The 21,211-nt window shown below is 37.7% G+C and overlaps 1 protein-coding gene across 1 annotated transcript in view; it reads left to right on the forward strand.

Moving 5' to 3' along the window:
• Positions 1–338: 338 nt before the first annotated feature.
• The window catches only part of TMEM108 (transmembrane protein 108), a 437,914-nt gene continuing 417,041 nt past the window's right edge, over positions 339–21,211 (forward strand). The window contains 1 exon segment of the mRNA XM_053714287.1: positions 339–455. The gene's annotated coding sequence lies outside the window, so the exon portion shown is untranslated.

The following is a 21,211-nucleotide window of genomic DNA, read 5'->3' on the forward strand; positions in this document are numbered from 1 at the left end:
AGAATTTTTGATGTTTTCTCAACTCCTTGAATGTGGGCATAATACCTTCTGTTTTAAACATATAAGATAAAATGAAATCTTCTATACAGACGTCATCCATCATTGTCTTCCAGTGTAGGTCATATGAATAAAACAACAAATAAATCTAAAATCTATGGAAGATTAAATATACTAACCCAGATGCCTTTTTTTTTAATCTGTAGATCAGTCAACTTTATAAAGAATGAGTTGCAAATGATTAAATGAATGATTTTGCAAGTCCATTGAGCTACGTTCTTGTGTACACATTCATTCAGTGTTTCACATATTTGTTTAACACAAACCCTTTATTCTCCTGCAGATCACACCAGTTTAGGGAATGAAGAAAAAAAGATATTTCAGCAAGAAATAAAATTAAATCAATGGATTATGTGAATGTGGCAGTGCTCAAAGGTATCTACACATCACATTCCAAGGTAAGGATTGATACTGCCTTTGTTAGCCAATACTATGTGCAGTTTTCCACTTCACAACACAGTAAATTTGGTACTTCATTTTTGTATCTCTTGTTGTATGGCAAATCTTTGATGGCTCCAAAATATTTACAATTTAAGCAAGATTTTTATATTTTGTAGAAAACTTTGTGGCGTATTTAATTACTGTATTGACATATTTAATACAAGTATGTTAATCATTATGTATGATATAAAATAGGAAGAAAACATTACAATTATAATTTTAGATTAATGAAATGACATATCTGTTTAGTTAACATTTGTGCCATCCATTCACCTGCAAGATTCTTGTATATGTGGCATTGAATTTTGAGTGTGTTATCTAGCTGAGACATGGGTGTTTTTATTAATCAAGGAGAATTAGAACAACAAGTGCTGAGAACAAAGCCTTGCCAACAAGAATATGCACACCAAATTGCTGCTTTACTGGTTTTAATATTTCAATCGTGCCAGTTCTCATATAATACAGTCAAACTGGAGCACATGCAAATATACCAATAGACTAGGATGCCAAATTAAAATGTAAGTGTGCATTTGACAGTGGGAATCACATCAAGCAAAGTGGAAAAGAATGTCATAAATTTAGGTTTGCTTTTAAGATTATCTTTTTATTGCTACAAATGATTTCTGTCATCTTTAGAGAAAGTGCTACCTCATGAAAATGTAAAGCTGTAGGCAGAAACCTTTCCAGTATTGAGCTCAGTGGCGTCACTAGGGTTGGTGTCACCCGGTGCGGTAAGTTATGGTGTCACCCCCCCCCCCCCCCAGAAAGCAGACACACACAAAAACACAGGCAAACACACATACAAACACTCAGACACACTTAAAACATACTCAGATGCACACGCAAACACTCGGAAACACACTCAGACACACACACACAAAAACACACACAAAAACACACACAAAAACACTGAGACACACACACACACACACACACAAACTCAGACACACACATACAAAATATGTAAACTGCACTGCATTAATTATAAAGCTCATGCCTAGAGCTGCTCCCTGGATCAGCAGAGCATCAAATGAAAGATAAACAGAGCACTCTAAAAATAAATCACTAAAGAAAAGTTTTAGGTGCAGACTATGAAAATTCTGCTCTCTGACTCTGTTCCAAGTCTGTCAGTTCACAGCCCGGGCCGCATGCCTACCGCTTCTTATGGCCAATCACCTCTGCACTCTGCCCACCCCCAGACCCCCGCCCGCCCTCCTACCTGTTCAGTGTGCACTTAGTGTACCGTAACCGTAATGGTCTGGTGGGCATCATACGTGGCTCCTTCACTTTAAAGACAGTGTCAAACAGTCATGCGGTCAGGTGCCAGGCATCCCCTCATCATTTGCCAGTTCCCGTTTAGAGAGACAGCACAGCAGTGAGTGACTCCACTGCTCCACATGTCACTGAGCAGTGAGCACAGATAGGCAGGCAGGTTTTGGCTAGCATCGCAACTTTGCAAGCCCCACGGCATGCCCACAACATTCATAGCGAAATTGGGCAGGGGAGAAGCAAAGTACAAACAAGCAAAAGCAGCCGGGAAAACTATTTGTTGAAATTGCAGCACTGGCTCAAGGGGCAAAAAAATTGTGTGTCTACATCTTCCCCAGTCCCACCAATGTTCACAAATGCCAGCCCCTCTAATAAAAAAAATCTATGCATCTCAACATTGCCCCCCCCCCCCCCCCCCCCAGTGACGCCACTGATTGAGCTGGCATGAATCATTTTGGCTTAGCCACAAAATTAGATGCTTTGCAATTCTGAAAATAAATCAATGAACTGGATTACAGCTGCATATCAACACTTTTGTTGGTCATATCAATATAATCAAACATAATGATCAATTGATTATATTACATCTTTTATTTGGGGAAAAAGGGACATTTCTCTGTTTTTTTTTGCTTGCTTCTGATTTTATAATTATTTTAGTAGATTTGGGCTACCTGCTTTGTATAACATATGTAATCTATTTATTTATTTAATGTCCACTCTCTTCACAAAAACTAATATGAAAATATTGGGTATTATAATTTTAATATATATGCTAAAATAATAATTTGATCATATTTATTGTGGAAAAAATAATCTTGTAATGTCAAGTAAACTATATGAATAAATACAGTGTGCCCAAGTGTTAATATCTCAGAATAGTCTTGTTACCCTGTTGACAACCTGATAAGGTGACACAATAATTCAAAAGCGTAGAAGTAAATCCTAACAGAGAGAATGAAACACTTTACAATTTTAGTTTCAACCAAAATATAGAAAACATAAAGTGAAGTGTTTTGTACATGTATAATGTGCTTCTTCAGAAAAGATTGGTGGGTCTTATTAAAAACTGGTCTTACTTTATAGTAATTAGTCTGGAGTAAAAGCTGGAGGTCAAGTAATCACATCAGTGGCGATATATACTGTTGCTAACTCAGTAGAATCTCATGGCTACAGAACAAATGACAGGGGTAGACATTGACAGTATCTGCAGTTTGCTTTGATACATCAAACCTGATAACTTGGCGAGTATCTCATAAAAAATATGTGAGACCAGATTGGTTTAAGTGTCATAATTGGAACCTTCTTCTGGGACCTCAAGCCCTTTGCTCTCCTAGTCAAGAGCCTTCCAGGTAACATTACTAGGCAGGCCAAAATGAGTATCTTTATCACCATGCAAATTTGCATGTCACCCATAAATGTTCTTGTTAGCATTTTTATTTTTGTTTATGTATATGATGTACATGTATATACCACCACTCCGCTAAAAGAGGGTGTTTTTTTATATGTTTACATCACCTATCATGAAGCTGTAATTATGAAGAACTTAACTGAAATAATGTAATGTTGCCTTACTATTCATTAAGATCACATTGAAGTTTATAAATTTACATTTCCATGTGCCTGTCAAGGGTTATTTTCATAAATGAATATTGTTGAATATTGTGGATGTTCTATAAATAATGTGAGAAGGTGTGTACTTTTCATCTATTACATTTTTTAATAGCTCTAGGACTGTTATATATATATATATATATATATATATATATATATATATACATATGTACACAGCTGTAAAGCATCTCAGTACCAAAGTGTAACTATATCTTAATCATGTTTTAGGATACAGAAATCCACAATACCAGTAAAAGTATTATTGTAATATAGAACAATGTTTTCTGTAATTTAGTGCTGGGTAGAGGCTGATTACCTTTTCAAATGAAATCCCGACTATTTGAGTTTTTCTCGCTATTAGCTCAGTAGGAAGAACTTAACCATAAGCGGATTCATCAATAATCTACGCTAATGACTTATTGTATGTTGAAAGAATCAGCTCCTCCAAGAATCCAAGTGTACTTATCAATCCCACTACATAAGCACTTTTTTTATCATTTTACCTGATAATTTATCCTCAACTGTGACTCTTCATCCACCTTTGTCATCCATCTCCTCAACACTTTTTCCTAATCCAGCTTTTCGTTCCTCTCTCTCCTCCCACCCATCATTGATTGTTATTACCTATTTATCATCCTTTATTCTCTGTTGCTCAGCATTGCTCTCCCACTCTCATCCCTATCTATCTTGATTAAAACCATAGTTAGCTCTTTTTTTTACGCTACTCATTTGTCTTTTACTTCAATTCCTTTTTCCTCTTTCTCACTGCAGTAGATGCACTGACAGATAAGATTTCACAGACCGGAGTAGACCCTAAATAAGGTGTAATCAATAATGTATAGTAAATTTTGTTGTTTACTAGGTATTTTATGATAATGCAGATGATGTCGCGGATAACAGAAATATTGATTCAGGTGTGTTTTCAGGAGGTTTGAAGATTCCATTCAACATAATTCAATAAACTGAATTCCACAAATCATCATAGGCTACAAGATCGCTTTCACAGCAGTCACTTAGATGCACCCATTCCACATTCCCCATTGTTTAGTTCACAAAATATATTTTATTTGGGCAATTTTAAAACTCTTATGCAAATAAAAATAATAATAAATATAACCAGTATAACCACTGGTACCTATGCAGGGCTAGATTACAAGTGGAGTGCAAAAATATTTGTGCTATTGTTAAATCAATAGCACTTTTATTTTGCGCTCATATTACAACTTGAAAGTAAAATATTAGAACTTAAGCAAAACTCTAAAGCTAGCTAACATCTCAATGATGTATAGCGCTTGTGTGCTAAATTTCTCGAAAGATAGCCTTCTATGGGGGCACGCTGAACACCTCATGTCGGCTATTGCTCAATCGCTAAGCCGAAGGTCAAATAGTGGAGTTGTTCAATAACTTTTAAACTATGATTTATTTTGTATTGAAATATATGTTTGAAGCACAGAGTGCACACATGCACACACATACACTATATATGTACAGTATTTATACACACATACAAATATTTATACACGTTTAAGTCCTTCTCATTGCAGCACCTTGTCATATACCACATCCCTATAAATTACTGTTAAGACATTTATTTTAATAAGAAACCTTAATTTTACATTTAATATGAATAAATGTGAATTGAATACTTTATTTTAATATATTATAACTGTGTTTTGTTATTTATATATATATATATATTCAAGCGTCAACACTTTAGTTCGGGTCTCCAAAAAGCACTACCACCTCAGTGGTGGCAGATGACAAAAGGAGCAGCGGATTCTTAACTTATGTTTCCGGCAAGCCAGAAGGCTCGTGTGGAAACGGCAGCATACGCTGCTTCATAAATCTACCCTAATGTGTTTACTGGACTTTACCCCAACCAGCTCAGGATCTTGTACTCTAAAAGTACATAATATTTCCCTTAGTAAAGAATGAAAGAGTTCCAATTTCAACAGGAAAGAAGGTGAATCCAAATCTTGTTCCATGATAGACTCTTGCTTTTTTTTTTTTTTTTTAGAAGAGTACAGTGGTAAAAAATAAATAACTGTCAAATAAATTGTCCCCTGGCTATGATGTACAATGATAGTGTACCTACTAATAGCCTTTGGGTCATGTGAGTGCCAAAGTGTAAATCAAATCGTTTTTTATATATATATTTTTATATTTATATATTATTTTTCATATCATATTATTATTTTATTGTGTTGTATTTATATTTATATTTATATTGTGTACATTTACTACAATAGGTTTGTATCCAGATATAATATGTTATGTATTTTAGTGGTTATTAATTTTGCATATCCTCTGCTGTATTAATTATATGTATAGCATTCACAATACATGTTAAATATCTGGTATATTGTATAACAGCATCAGAGATTGGCCTTTTTTTTGCCGGGTATGATCCTTTAGGACGGTCTTGTAACTTTACTGTCAAGGTTCCGCTATGATTGCGGCAGGTTGGGTCAGATCGTTGGGGAATCCACTGTGAGAAAATATTAATCCACTGTGAGAAAATATTCTCTTTGAGTGTCTACTTTTATTTTATCCCCGATATACGTTTATCATTCAACATGCAATTTGCTTCTCTGTTTATATTACGGAGAGGCATGTACAAGCATTGTTTCACGATTGGCTATGTGTTAATCAATGGCAACTCCTATGGTCTGACACACCTGCACGCGTGCGCAGTTTTGTTTAGTGGACGCCAAACATGGCGCTATTATTATTGTGTTATATTTATATTTTATTTATATTCATATTGTGTAAATCTACTATATTAGGTTTTTATCCAGATATATCATGTTATGTATCTATAGCGGATATTAACTTTGCAAAACCTCTGCTGTTATAATTATATGTATAGCAATCATAATACATGTCAAACATTTGGTACATTGTATAACAGCATAAGAGATCGGCTTTTCTTGCCGGGTATGATCTTTTATGATGGTTTTGTAACTTTACTGTCAAGGTTCTGCTATGATTGCGGCAGGTGGGGTTAGATAGTTGGGGAATCCACTGGGAGATATTATTCCCTTTGAGTATCAACATCTATTTTTTACCCCCAATATATGTTAATCACTTAACATGCGAACAGCTACTCTGTTTATATTACGGAGAGGCTTGTTTTAGTATTGTATTACGATTGGCTATGTGTAAACCAATGGCAACTCCTATGGTCTGCCACACCTGCACGTATGCGCAGTTCTGTTTAGTGGACGCCGAACACGGCGCTATAAGTTTGTGGTATTTTTGAATATACGTATATGCACCTGAGGAAACGGTCATTGAAGACCGAGAAACGCTGTGTTGTACATGAATAAAGTCTTTTTAACTTTTTAATCTAGACTTTGTGCCACAAACTTTTATTCATTTATTTGCACCCTTACGCTCTGATCCTATACTGAAGGATTGTCCGATGTAGCAATCGGCTACAGCCTTTTGGAGAGCTTGGCGACAAGGAGAGTACACCAGAGGCGCTGTCTTCCGTCCAGTGTAAGACTTTGGTCGTTGATAGCTACTGGAGATCGAGACTGCAGGAGTGTGAGTTAGCTGGACGGCTCCTAAGAGTCCAGGACGCGCTTGTGACACTTCTCAAATGTCTGAAACCCTGTAAGTAGCTTATTATCTGCTGGGCTGGCGTGTTTTTTACCTCTGACATCGCACTATGGTGGCGCCTTCTTTGTTTTTATCATTATCTGTAGATTCGTTCATCTTGGGCCACCAACAAGAGTTGTGAAGAAGCTGCCTGCCACCGCTCATTTAACCGATTACTAGCCGTTTGGAAGAGAGAGTAATTTACTACAGTTTGATATTAACTTTGGACATTATCTTTGTTTATCGTATATGTTTGTTACTTTCTGCCATTATACACTTGTATTTATAATGCAAATGTTTATATCACTTTAATATTATTGCAAGTTGGGTTAACCATTATCCATCACACTGGTGTTTGCATATATTTATATACATGTTAATAATATTCACCACACTCTGAAATAGGAGTTCTTTTGTTTGTGTGATTAACAGGAACTCCTGTAGTTCGGTTATACACACTGTTGGCTGATTTTTTATATTGCAAAGTGTAAATGTACTTACCTGAACTGCACATACTCTACTGAACCCCCTGCAGACATGTCAGTTTTCAGTAGAAAGCTCATCCAGTGCTATGTACGTCACGGCAGAGGATCACTATAAGGAGTATATCAACAACCCAACAGGAGGAGGCAAGGAGACCGGTCATTGCAACACCTATAGCAGGCTTGTGACTAACTCCTACACCAGGAGTAATTTTGTCACTACCGAATACTCCAATATTCCTTCTGTCTTTCTGTAGGAGCTCTCTGGTGGAAAAATGGGCCTTGAATCAGTCTGAGGACCCCTCTCAATGAAGAATCTTAAGAGCACCTTAATTCTTCACCTGCTTCTTGGGGGGCAAAGTTTAGACTGGCTAATCAGTGAGGTGGGTTTAGGATGGAAAGCTCTTGGAGTTTTTTTTGTTTTGTTTTTTAATAATTTTCATTGAGGAAGAAAAAAGGAAAACATTACATTATTCCTGCATAAACAGCCAATATAAAGCAAATGGCAACAATACAAAAGGTCATTGTAATATATAGCATTGTAAGATGTTCAAATTGTAGTAGTGCACATATAGCAAGGTAACGTTAAATCAACCTCAGTTTTCCTTAATTTTAATAAATAAGTTTAACCATCCATAGAGCTAAAGTACAAGATATAATATGAAATGTAGGATGTAATGTATTCTATATAATATACAGGGAGTGCAGAATTATTAGGCAAATGAGTATTTTGACCACATCATCCTCTTTATGCATGTTGTCTTACTCAAAGCTGTATAGGCTCGAAAGCCTACTACCAATTAAGCATATTAGGTGATGTGCATCTCTGTAATGAGAAGGGGTGTGGTCTAATGACATCAACACCCTATATCAGGTGTGCATAATTATTAGGCAACTTCCTTTCCTTTGGCAAAATGGGTCAAAAGAAGGACTTGACAGGCTCAGAAAAGTCAAAAATAGTGAGATATCTTGCAGAGGGATGCAGCACTCTTAAAATTGCAAAGCTTCTGAAGCGTGATCATCGAACAATCAAGCGTTTCATTCAAAATAGTCAACAGGGTCGCAAGAAGCGTGTGGAAAAACCAAGGAGCAAAATAACTGCCCATGAACTGAGAAAAGTCAAGCGTGCAGCTGCCAAGATTCCACTTGCCACCAGTTTGGCCATTTTTCAGAGCTGCAACATCACTGGAGTGCCCAAAAGCACAAGGTGTGCAATACTCAGAGACATGGCCAAGGTAAGAAAGGCTGAAAGACGACCACCACTGAACAAGACACACAAGCTGAAACGTCAAGACTGGGCCAAGAAATATCTCAAGACTGATTTTTCTAAGGTTTTATGGACTGATGAAATGAGAGTGAGTCTTGATGGGCCAGATGGATGGGCCCGTGGCTGGATTGGTAAAGGGCAGAGAGCTCCAGTCCGACTCAGACGCCAGCAAGGTGGAGGTGGAGTACTGGTTTGGGCTGGTATCATCAAAGATGAGCTTGTGGGGCCTTTTCGGGTTGAGGATGGAGTCAAGCTCAACTCCCAGTCATACTGCCAGTTTCTGGAAGACACCTTCTTCAAGCAGTGGTACAGGAAGAAGTCTGCATCCTTCAAGAAAAACATAATTTTCATGCAGGACAATGCTCCATCACACGCGTCCAAGTACTCCACAGCGTGGCTGGCAAGAAAGGGTATAAAAGAAGAAAATCTAATGACATGGCCTCCTTGTTCACCTGATCTGAACCCCATTGAGAACCTGTGGTCCATCATCAAATGTGAGATTTACAAGGAGGGAAAACAGTACACCTCTCTGAACAGTGTCTGGGAGGCTGTGGTTGCTGCTGCACGCAATGTTGATGGTGAACAGATCAAAACACTGACAGGCAGGCTTTTGAGTGTCCTTGCAAAGAAAGGTGGCTATATTGGTCACTGATTTGTTTTTGTTTTGTTTTTGAATGTCAGAAATGTATATTTGTGTATATTTGTGAATGTTGAGATGTTATATTGGTTTCACTGGTAAAAATAAATAATTGAAATGGGTATATATTTGTTGTTTGTTAAGTTGCCTAATAATTATGCACAGTAATAGTCACCTGCACACACAGATATCCCCCTAAAATAGCTATAACTAAAAACAAACTAAAAACTACTTCCAAAACTATTCAGCTTTGATATTAATGAGTTTTTTGGGTTCATTGAGAACATGGTTGTTGTTCAATAATAAAATTAATCCTCAAAAATACAACTTGCCTAATAATTCTGCACTCCCTGTAGTATAATATAAACTCCCTTAGTAAGAACTAGAATCTGTAGTAGAGCCTTCAAACTAAAATATAAAAATACTTACAGGCATTGCCCTAATCTCAGTGGTTTTAGGAGGCCCCTGAGAAATGCTCTAGAAATGAAGACTTAGTTGGTAGGTACTGTTGATCAGACCTGCTGATCTGAATAAAGTGGATGGATTCCATACTATGGTATTATGGAAAAGAAAATAAGTACTAAGGGAGTAATTGAAATTGCGGTATAGGCAAGAGAAACCGCATATTTAGTTCTCCTAAGTCTAGGAGACTCTTTACTTGGGGGGGAGTAGGCTTTATATTAATTATGACGGATTGTAGGGATAAAAAGCATGGACCAATTTACAGCTGGAGTAGGCATAGACGTACTTGAATTCAGGCTAGTCAGTGTGACATACACTTGGAGAGGAAGAGATATAAGGTTAGTTTAATAGCGCTGAAGAACAAATCCTATAGGTCCAACAAATACCAGAGATACCATTGAGTTTGTTGTACCATGTCTGTATGCATATTAATGGGCAAGGGGTGAGAATCAAGATACTTATAATCTCGAGATGCAATATAGGGCGAGAGTCTACTCAAAATAAGGTAGTGTTGCCTCTATATGAAAAGACTTTTGTAGTCATCACTACAACAGCAAATTTTAAGCTCTTGGTGTTTTTAGGGATCTTTGCCTCCTCCTAGTGGCAGAGAGTTGAATTCCCATAAGAAATTAACTTGTGGACTCTTACAACCTTACAAAAGAAAGTGTTACTAAAAGGTGTCTTGTTATATATGTCTCACAAGATTTTGTTTAAAGTAAAATTAACTTTCTTGAATGTTAATGTGAGCACTGCTTATGTGCTTATATTTGTGTTTTCTAGCTGAATGCTAGGAAAAACCTGAGATGAACATGTCAGAGTGACAGATAGCAGATGTTTGTTTACTTTCACTCTCATATTTTCCTCCCTGGTTATCTGCAGACAGATTAGAATCAATATTAAATGTTACATTTTCATTTCCATCAGCATTTTTCCCCTATTTTTTCCTAATGCTCTTGTGATTTTATATTTTTCTTGTATCTCAGAAATATGTTTGATTTGGCTTTAAAGGTTAAATTCTGTGTTAAGTCAGATGTTCTGGCATCTGTCAGTTTTATATAGAAATATTTCATTTAAAGTGATTACAAATTTTATAAATAAATATTGAACTTCACACATTCCTAAAGACTCTCCCCCTCGCACCTCATCCCAAAAACTCATTACTGCAAATCTGCATCTTATCTCATCTCACTCTCCCTCGTGCTTATACTAGCTGCTGGTGACATCTCTCCTAGTCCCCCAAAACTTCCTAGCCATGCACACCCATGTGTGCCTTTGAATAGACTTCAAAAACAAAACTCTGGTAACCTTAATCTCATTCCTCTTGCATCTAAATCCTCCATCCCCTTCACTTGTGCACTCTGGAACTCTCACTCTGTTTGCAACAAGCTCACTTCTATCCATGACCTCTTTTTCTCCCACTCTCTTAATCTTCTGGCGCTCACAGAAACCTGGTTCTCTCCTTCAGACACAGCTTCCGCCGCTGCATTGTCACATAGGGGTCTTCAGTTAAGCCACACTCCTAGGATAATAGACAAGGAGGTGGTGTTAGTATTTTACTTTCTTCTCGTTGCACCTTTCAACAAATACAGCCCTTCTCTTCCCTCACATTTTCTTCATTTGAAACACACACTATTCGCTTATTCTCTCCCCTCTCTATTGGTGTTGCAGTCATATACCACCCCCCTGGCTCATCAACTTTATTTCTAGATCAATTTGCTGCCTGGCTACCTTATTTCCTTTCCTCAGACACCCCTGCCATCATTCATGGTGACTTCAACCTCCATGTTGACAACCTAACTGCCTCCTCTGCAAAACAACTTCTGCCACTCACTTCCTCTTTCGGCCTGTCTCAATGGACTGACTCTCCCACTCATAAAGATGGTCACTTCCTTGATCTGATTTTCAGCTATTGATGCTATCTCAAACTTCACAAACGCCTCTATTCCTCTTTCGGACCATCATCTCCTCACTTGTAACATCACATCCCTCCTTACAACTCTCCCTCCTTCTACCCCTCAGACCAAACTTCACCAAGTCATTAGATCAGAAACAGCTTGTTAGCTCTCTCGAACCTCTACTCTGTTCCATCCCCTCCTTTTCCTGACCTGATAAATCTATCTGCCACTATAACTTCTCCCTTACATCAATCCTTGACAATCTGGCCCCACATACTATAGCTCGGAAATCATATACTCATCCTCAGCCCTGGCATACTCCTCTGACAGGGTACCTACGCAGATGTTTCTGTACTCCTGAGCGACACTGGAGAAAAAAATCAGAGTTCAGCTGACTTTCTTCACTACAAATTCATCTTGAACTCTTACTATTCTGCCCTTAATCTATATAAGCAACATAACTTCGCCACTCTTATTTCTACTCTTTCTTCAAACTCAAAACGTCTGTTCTCCGCGTTCAATGCTCTTCTCCGTCCACCCCACCTCCTACTACAACTTCTCTCTCAGCTCAAGATTTTGCCAGCTACTTCAATAACAAAATAGACTCTATCAGAAATGAAATCAGCTTTCAACATGCTACCAATCTCAAACCCCCTCAAAACCTCACTATCATCCAAAACCCACATAGCCATAAATGTATCTCTTTTGCCCCTGTTACAGAGGATGAAGTTTCTGCCCTTATACTATCCTCTCACCTCACTACCTGTCCCATCGACCCGATAACCTCACAGCTATTCCCCGCCCTCTCTTCTACCCTTACCCCTATACTCACATACATCTTCAACCTCTCCCTCAGCACTGGTATGTTTCCCTCATCTCTTAAACACGCACTGGTCACACCTATCCTCAAAAAACCTTCTCTCGACCCAACCTCCTCATCCAACTACCACCCTATTTCCCTACTCCCTCTTGCCTCAAAGCTTCTCGAAAAGCTGGTATATGTACGTCTATCCCCTTTCCTTACACTAAACTCCCTCCTTGACCCACTGCAATCTGGATATTGCCCCCACCACTCCACTGAGACAGCAATTGTTAAGGTTACCAATGACCTACTTACAGCAAAATCCAAAGGCCACTTCTCTCTGCTTATCCTCCTTGATCTGTCTGCAGCCTTTGATTCTGTCAACCACCCTATTTTGCTCCAAACCCTCCAATCCTTCTGCATTTGCGACACAGCTCTTTCGTAGTTCTCTTCCTATCTGTCTAACCGTACCTTTAGTGTAGCCTTCTCTGGGGTATCCTATGCCCCGTTACTACTTTCTGTTGGGGTACCCCAAGGCTCTGTCCTTGGTTCCCTTATCTTCTCAATCTACACATCATCTTTAGCTTCCTTAAAGGGACATTAAACCCACATTTTTTATTTCATGATTCAGATAGAGAATACCATTTTAGACAACTTTCTAATTTACTTCTATTATCTAATTTTCTTCATTCTCTTGATATTCTTTCCTAAAAAGCATATCTAGTATGCTTCTGATAGGTGGCTGCACATAGATGCCTCATGTGATTGGCTCACCAATGTGCATTGATATTTCTTTAACAAAGGATAACTAAATAATGCAGCAAATTAGGTAATAGAAGTAAATTGGAATGTTGCTTAAAATTGTATTATCTATCTGACCCGTGTCACTAACTGTCTTTCTCATATCTCATCTTGGATGTCCTCTCACTACCTTAAGCTAAATCTCTCCAAAACTGAGCTCCTTATTTCCCCCCCTTCTTCAAAAATCTCCACCCCCAACTTCTCTATAACTGTTGATAAACTCCATCATCATTACCCCCTCAGATCTTTCTTTCACTCCTCACATTCAGTCCTTGGTTAAAGCCTGCCGCTTCCACCTTAAAAACATCTCTAAAATTAGACATTTATTTTCACAAGACACAACTAAGATTTTAATCCACTCTCTCATCCTTTCACGCCTCGATTACTGCAACTCCATCCTTTCTGGTCTCCCTAGCTGCCGCCTAGCTCCTTCACAATCCATAATGAATGCCTCTGCTAGGCTCATCTTCCTTACACATCGCTCTTCATCTGCTGCACCTCTCTGCCAATCCCTTCACTGGCTTCCTCTTAAACAAAGCCCTCAACTGCACTACTCCCCCTTACATCTTAGACCTTGTCTCTAGATACTCTCCCTCCCGACCTCTTCGCTCTGCCCACTATCTCCTCCTCTCCTCCACTCTTGTTACCTCCTCACATTCCTGTTTACAAGACTTCTCCATACTGGCTCCCATCTTATGGAACTCTCTGCCTCGCTCTACAAGACTCTCTCCTAGTTTTGAAAGCTTCAAGCGCTCCCTAAAGACTGTACTATTCAGCGTACACTAACCTTTTCTAACTCCACTATTATCATCTTGAACCCCTTAGCATGTAAACCTATGAGCCCAGCTGTTTGTAGATCACCCGCAAAAGAGCCAATTAAAACAGTGCAACTCTTGGCAGGGACCTCTACCCATTTGACCCCCTTTAAATGTTACCTTGTATACCGCCTATGTTTATAGCGCTGCGGAATCTGTTGGAGCTCTACTAATACCTGAAGATATTAATAATAATAATAATAATAAAAATATGAAATAAATTAATAGACAATTTAAAAAATAATTTAAAATGGGAATCTATGCCTACTTACTGGGTCCTTCAGGATAAGCATTTTGCACAGTGAAGTAATATAAGTAATTTTTGCCCCTTCTTCTTGGCATATTTGCTCTAGGTAATTCAGGATGGTGCTTCTGGACTACAATTTTCAAATAGTGTAATTTTTGCCTATCTTTCTAGGCAGATTTGATCTACGTGGTTCAGGTTGGTTTTGGTGGCTCTTCAGAACTGCAATTTTCAAATAGTGCAATAGATTTTCAATAGGTTTGGGATCAGTGACTGAGCCACTGTAGGATGTTAAAGGGACAGTCAAGTCCAAACAAAACTTTCATGATTTAAATAGGGCATGTAATTTTAAACAACTTCCCAATTTACCTTTATCACCAATTTTGCTTTGTTCTCTTGGTTTTCTTAGTTAAAAGCTAAACCTAGGAGGTTCCTATGCTAATTAACCCTTGAAGACTGCCTCTAATCTGAATGCATTTTGACCACTAGAGGGAGTTAGTTCATGTGTTTTATATAGATAACATTGAGCTCATGCACGTGATGTGACCTAGGAGTGAGCACTGATTGTCTAAAATGCAAGTCTGTCAAAAGAACTGAAATAAGGGGGCAGTCAGCAGAAGCTTAGATACAAGGTAATTACAGAGGTAAAAAGTATATTATTATAACTGTGTTAATAATGCAAAACTGGGGAATGGGTAATAAAGGGATTAACTTTATTTTTAAACAACAAAAATTCTGGTGTTGACTGTCCCTTAAACAATTTTGATCTTAAGTTGATCCAAAGTTGCTTTAGCCTTGTTCTTGGGATCATTGTCCTGCCAAGAGGGGGACTTTCTCCCAAGTTTCAGCTTTATAGCCGACTGAAAAGTTGCTTTCATGTGGCTGATGAGTAATGGCTTCTTTCTTGCCACCCTCCAATTCAGGCCAGTTTGTTGCAGAGCTCTTGAAATTGTTGACTGGTGCAAATTTGCTCCATTCTAAGCCACTGACATGTGTAGTGCCTATAGAGTAACTGATGTCCTCTTCTTGTCTTCCTTGACAAGCCTCTTCCTTGCTTGGTTGCTGAGTTTTTGAGAGCGACCTTTTCTCTGCAGTGTCTAGTGGTGGGATAAAGGCAAAACTTCCAGATAATTGATCAGTGTTAACTGGGGTGTCTAAACACTTACGGCTAGATTACGAGTTTTGCGGTAAGAGTGGCTCGGTACTAACTTGCAAGTTATTTCCACCGCTCACCTCCCTATATCGCTGCTATTACAGGTTTGCAAAAACCCGGTGTTAGCAAGCAATAAGTGAGCGTTGAGCAAAATTGAGCTCCATTGCGCACCTAAATACCAGAGCTGCTTTGAGCTGGTTTTACGTGCTCATGCACAATTTCCCCATAGACATCAATGTGGAGAGCCGGCTAAAAAAAAGCCTAACACCTGCAATAAAGGAGCGTAAAGCTCCATAACGCAGCCCGATTGATTCCTATGGGGAAACAAAATTTATGTTTACACCTAACACCCTAACATATACCCCGAGTCTAAACACCCATAATCTGTCATCCCCAACATCACTGCCACCTACATTATACTTAATAACCTATAATCTGCCGCCCCTAATGTCACCGCCACTATACTAAAGTTATAAAGCCCTAAACCTAACCCTAAGTCTAACCCTAACCCTAACACCCCTAACTTTAATATAATTAAAATAAATCTAAATAAAAATTACTATCATTAACTAAATAATTCCTATTTAAAACTAAATACTTACCTATAAAATAAACCCTAAGCTAGCTACAATATAACTAAGTTTGTATTTATTTTAACTAGGTAGACTAGTTACTAAATGGTTATTAACTATTTACTAACTACCTAGTTAAAATAAATACAAATTTACCTGTAAAGTAAAACCTAACCTGTCTTACACTAACACCTAAACTTACACTACAATTAAATCAATTACATTAATTAAATACAATTAACTAAATTACAAAAACCCCCACTAAATTACACAAAATAAAAAATATTTAAACTAAGTACACCTAATCTAATAGCCCTATCAAAATAAAAAGCCCCCCCAAAATAACCCCCCACCTAGCCTAAACTAAACTGCCAATAGCCCTTAAAAGGGCCTTTTGCGGGGCAAAATACAATCAACCCCCCAACAGTAAAACCCACCACCCACACACCCCCCAAATAAAATCTAAATAAACCTAAGCTCCCCATTGCCCTGAAAAGGGCATTTGTCTGGGCATTGCCCTTAAAAGGGCATTTAGCTCTTTTTCCGCCAAACCCTAATCTAAAAATAAAACCCACCCAATAAACCCTTAAAAAACCTAACACTAACCCCCAAAAATCCACTTACAGTTTTTAAAGACCCAACATCCATCCTCAATGAAGCGGCAGAAGTCCTCATTGAAGCTGGCAGAAGTATTCATCCAAGCAGGCCGAAGTCTTCAGCCATGCCGGCAGAAGTCTTCATCCAGACGGCATCTTCTATCTTCATCCATCCGGCGCGGAGTGGCTCCATCTTCAAGACTGAAGGTTCCTTTAAGGGATGTCACATTCTATTGGCTGTTCCAATCAGCCAATAGAATGCAAGCTCAAGCCTATTGGCTGATTGCATCACCCAATAGGATTTTTTACCCTTGAATTCCAATTGACTGATAGAATTCTATCAGCCAATCGGAATTCAAGGGATGCCATCTTGGATGACGTCCCTTAAAGCAGTGATTTGCAACCTTTTTGTTGCCGTGGCACACTTTTTTACATAAAAAAATCCTATGGCACACCACCATCCCAAAACTTTACAAAATCACACATTGTAGCCTAATACAGGATATATAATACAGTGTATATATATATATATATATATATATATACACACTGTACTGTGCTGTCATGCCATGCCTCCTACAAACTATACATGACATATAAATATTTAAAAATTTGAAAGAGGGACACCCCCACACTGTTGTCAGTCTGCCGCGGCACACCTGAGAATCTCTCAAAGCACACTAGTGTGCGACGGCACACTGGCTGAAAAACACTGCCTTAAAGGAACCTTCATTCTGGAAGAGACGTCGATTGAAAAGGATTCTCCGTGCCAGATGTCTTGAAGATGGAGCCGCTCCACGCCGGATAGATGAAGATAGAAGATGCCGTCTGGATGAAGACTTCTGCCGGCTTGGATGAAGACTTCGGCCCGCTTGGATGGAGACTTCTGCCGGCTTCGCTGAGGACTTCTGCCACTTCATTGAGGATGGATGACGGGTTTTCAAAAACTGTAAGTGGATCTTCGGGGGTTAGTGTTAGTTTTTTTTAAGGGTTTATTGGGTGGGTTTAATTTTTAGCTTAGGGTTTGGGCGGAAAAAGAGCTAAATGCCCTTTTAAGGGAAATGCCCATACAAATGCCCTTTTCAGGGCAATGGGGAGCTTAGGTTTTTTTAGATAAGATTTTATTTGGGGGGTTTGATTGTGTGGGTGGTGGGTTTTACTGTAGGGGGGTTGTTTGTATTTATTTTTACAGGTAAAAGAGCTGATTTCTTTGGGCCAATGCCCCGCAAAGGCCCCTTTAAGGGCCATTGGTAGTTTATTGTAGGCTAGTGGGTGTCTTATTTTGGGGGGGCTTTTTTATTTTGATAGGGCTATTAGATTAGGTGTAATTAGTTTAAATATTTGATCATTTCTTTTTTTATTTTGTGTAATTTAGTGTCTGGGTTTTTTTTGTAATTTAGTTAATGGTATTTAATTAATGTAATTTATTTAATTGTAGTGTAAGGTTAGGTGTTAGTGTAACTCAGGTTAGGTTTTATTTTACAGGTAAATTTGTATTTATTTTAGCTAGGTAGCTAGTAAATAGTTAATAACTATTTACTAACTAGTCTACCTAGTTAAAATAAATACAAACTTAGCTGTGAAATAAAAATAAAACCTAAGCTAGCTACAATGTAACTATTATTTATATTGTAACTAGCTTAGGGTTTATTTTATAGGTAAGTATTTAGTTTTAAATAGCAATTATTTAGTTAATGATAGTAATTTTTATTTAGATTTATTTTAATTATATTAAAGTTCGGGTGTTAGGTTTAGGGGTTAATAACTTTAGTATAGTGGCGACGATGTTAGGGACAGCAGATTAGGGGTTAATAATATTTAACTAGTGTTTACGATGCAGGAGTACGGCGGTTTAGGGGTTAATATGTTTATTCTAGTGGCGGCGATGTCCGGAGTGGCAGATTAGGGGTTAATCATTTTATTTTAGTGTTTGCGATGCAGGAGGGCCTCGGTTTAGGGGTTAATAGGTAGTTTATGTGTGTTAGTGTACTTTTTAGCTCTTTAGTTATGAGTTTTATGTTATGGCATTGTAGAATAAAACCCATAACTACTGACTTTCAGTTTACGGTATGGATCTTGACGGTATAGGCTGTACCGCTCACTTTTTGGCCTCCCAGGCAAACTTGTAATACCGGCGCAAATGAAATCCCATTGAAAAAGGACTTTTTGAAAGCTGTGGTATTTACGTTGCATTACAGCCAAAAAACTGTGCGCTGCTGCTAAACCTGCAAGACTCGTAATACCAGCGGTAGTGAAAAAGAGCCATAACGCTGCGTTTTCACTCATACCGCAAAACTCGTAATCTAGCTGTTAGATATTACCTTGTACCCTTTTCCTAAATGATACTGTCATTACTTTAATGCTCCACATGGAGAGGCCATTTGTTAGGGAGTTGTATTGCCATTAGTTTTCCTCAACTATGTAAACATTGAACTTCTAGTGCAGAAGGATTAAATATTTTTGCAAGCTGAATAACATAAAATCAATACCACCTTACAATAATTATTTTTGATATCAATTTTTGTTAAGATAAAAAATCACACAAAACAAAAGTTAAATATGTTTTTTAATAAAATGTGAGACTTGGCCAAGGGTTTGAATACTTTTGCATTGTATATAATATTTAAAAGGTGGAGATGTCTTACATACAGAAAATAAATATCACACCTTAATGAATATAAACCTTACTATTTTCTTATTAGCCATCTTTTAGAACAATAATCAATAGATGAAATAGTATCGTTTGTTTTAAGAAATAACTGATCAACCTTTGCACAGTAGCATGAAATATCTCACCTCTAAAAAAAGAAATAAAAAAAGAAAGAATCTGAAACGATAAATATAAATATATATTTAGAAAAGTGTTTACAAAGAACATTGCATTTTATTAAAGTTCAGATTTTATTTTCCCCAAATTAGATTAAGAAAATATACTTTAAACATTGCCCCTAACTTTATGGTCTGTTTTCTTGAGACAATATCCAGGTTTTAAATGCCATATTACAAATCTGTTTAGCTGAGCTTATGATAGTAGCCTGAATACCAGTAGTGTTTCATAATTGCTTCGGGAGAATGTCTGTTCCTGGTTGTATAAAAATAAACACCCTTCTCCTTTCTCCTATATTAACATTGCACCATAAATTTAAAATGTTTATTTTCTCATTCACTGTTCCATGCTTGACTGCAACTATTTTTATTGATTAGCTTAGAAGAGTGTTGGGTAAAGGTATGCTATGTCCTGCATTTATTAGCATGGCAGCATACACTGCAGTAGCCAGTTACCCATAGAACAGAATTCTAATATAATAGCCCTCAGCACTTTGAGGTGCAATACAGTCAGGTGAAGGAGCATATGTTCCTCAAAGCCACTCATTGTGTTAAATTTACTAAAATCCCTTTTTTGGCCTCTTCATTCTTTCACCAATTTCAGTTATTAATAGAAAGATGACTAGTAAATTAGTTGCATATAACAATTCAGAAACTTGGAATTTCATACAATTTAAAAGAATGACCGGTTTAAAGAAGCCTTTTCCCCAAAAAAATATTATAAATGCCCTATCCTATGCATACTTATTAGTCATGTGATAATAGTGTATGCACAACGCTTATACACTTGTATCACAGTCATTTGGAAATCCTAAGATAATCACTAGGTATATGTACAAATTAGCCATTCTTTTGAAAAGTTTATTATAGTAATATACATTGCCTTTTTAATAACATTTCCCAGTGAGCATATTTCTTTATATTCTTTTATATAAAATAAAACTGATGAAAAAAAGGGGGGGTATGGACAGCGCTAAGTGAGCTTAAAAATGACCACAACCAAAATAAGTGTATTAAGGAAATTTTATTCTTAAAATGCCAAATACTTGGATTTATATGAAATATATGTTAAATTATAGTGACCGGTCACACTATGAGATCTATCTTTTTATTGGTTACACAAACCCATAAATATTGGTAGGTATAAACCAATGTAGATAAAATGCTATGCACTTGATACATAAAATAAAACTGAATAATGAATCAACTTGCTTATATATGATATTCCATATAAAAGTCCAGCCATATTATACAGATGCAGTGGCGTCACTAGGGGGGTGACACCACCAGAATTTTTTTTTTTTGAAATTTTATTAAAATTCAAAGAAATACAATGTAGAAATGCATAGATTTTTTTATTAGAGGGGCCAGCATTTGTGAACATTAGTGGGACTGGGGAAGTTGTAGACACAAATAGTTTTCCTGGCTGCTTTTGCTTGTTTGTATTTTGCTCCTCCCCTGCCCAATTTCACTATGAATGTTGTGGGCGTGCCGTAGGGCATGCGAAGTTGCACTGCTAGCCTAAACTTGTCTGCCTATCTGTGCTCACTGCTCAGTGACGTGTGGAGCAGTGGAGTCACTTACTGCTGTGCTGTCTCCTGGCACCTCACCGCATGACTGTCTCTAAAGTGAAGGAGCCACGTATGATGCCCACCAGACCGGTATGGTTACGGTACAC

Source organism: Bombina bombina, chromosome 5, assembly GCF_027579735.1.
Source record: "Bombina bombina isolate aBomBom1 chromosome 5, aBomBom1.pri, whole genome shotgun sequence".
Lineage (NCBI taxonomy): Eukaryota > Metazoa > Chordata > Amphibia > Anura > Bombinatoridae > Bombina > Bombina bombina.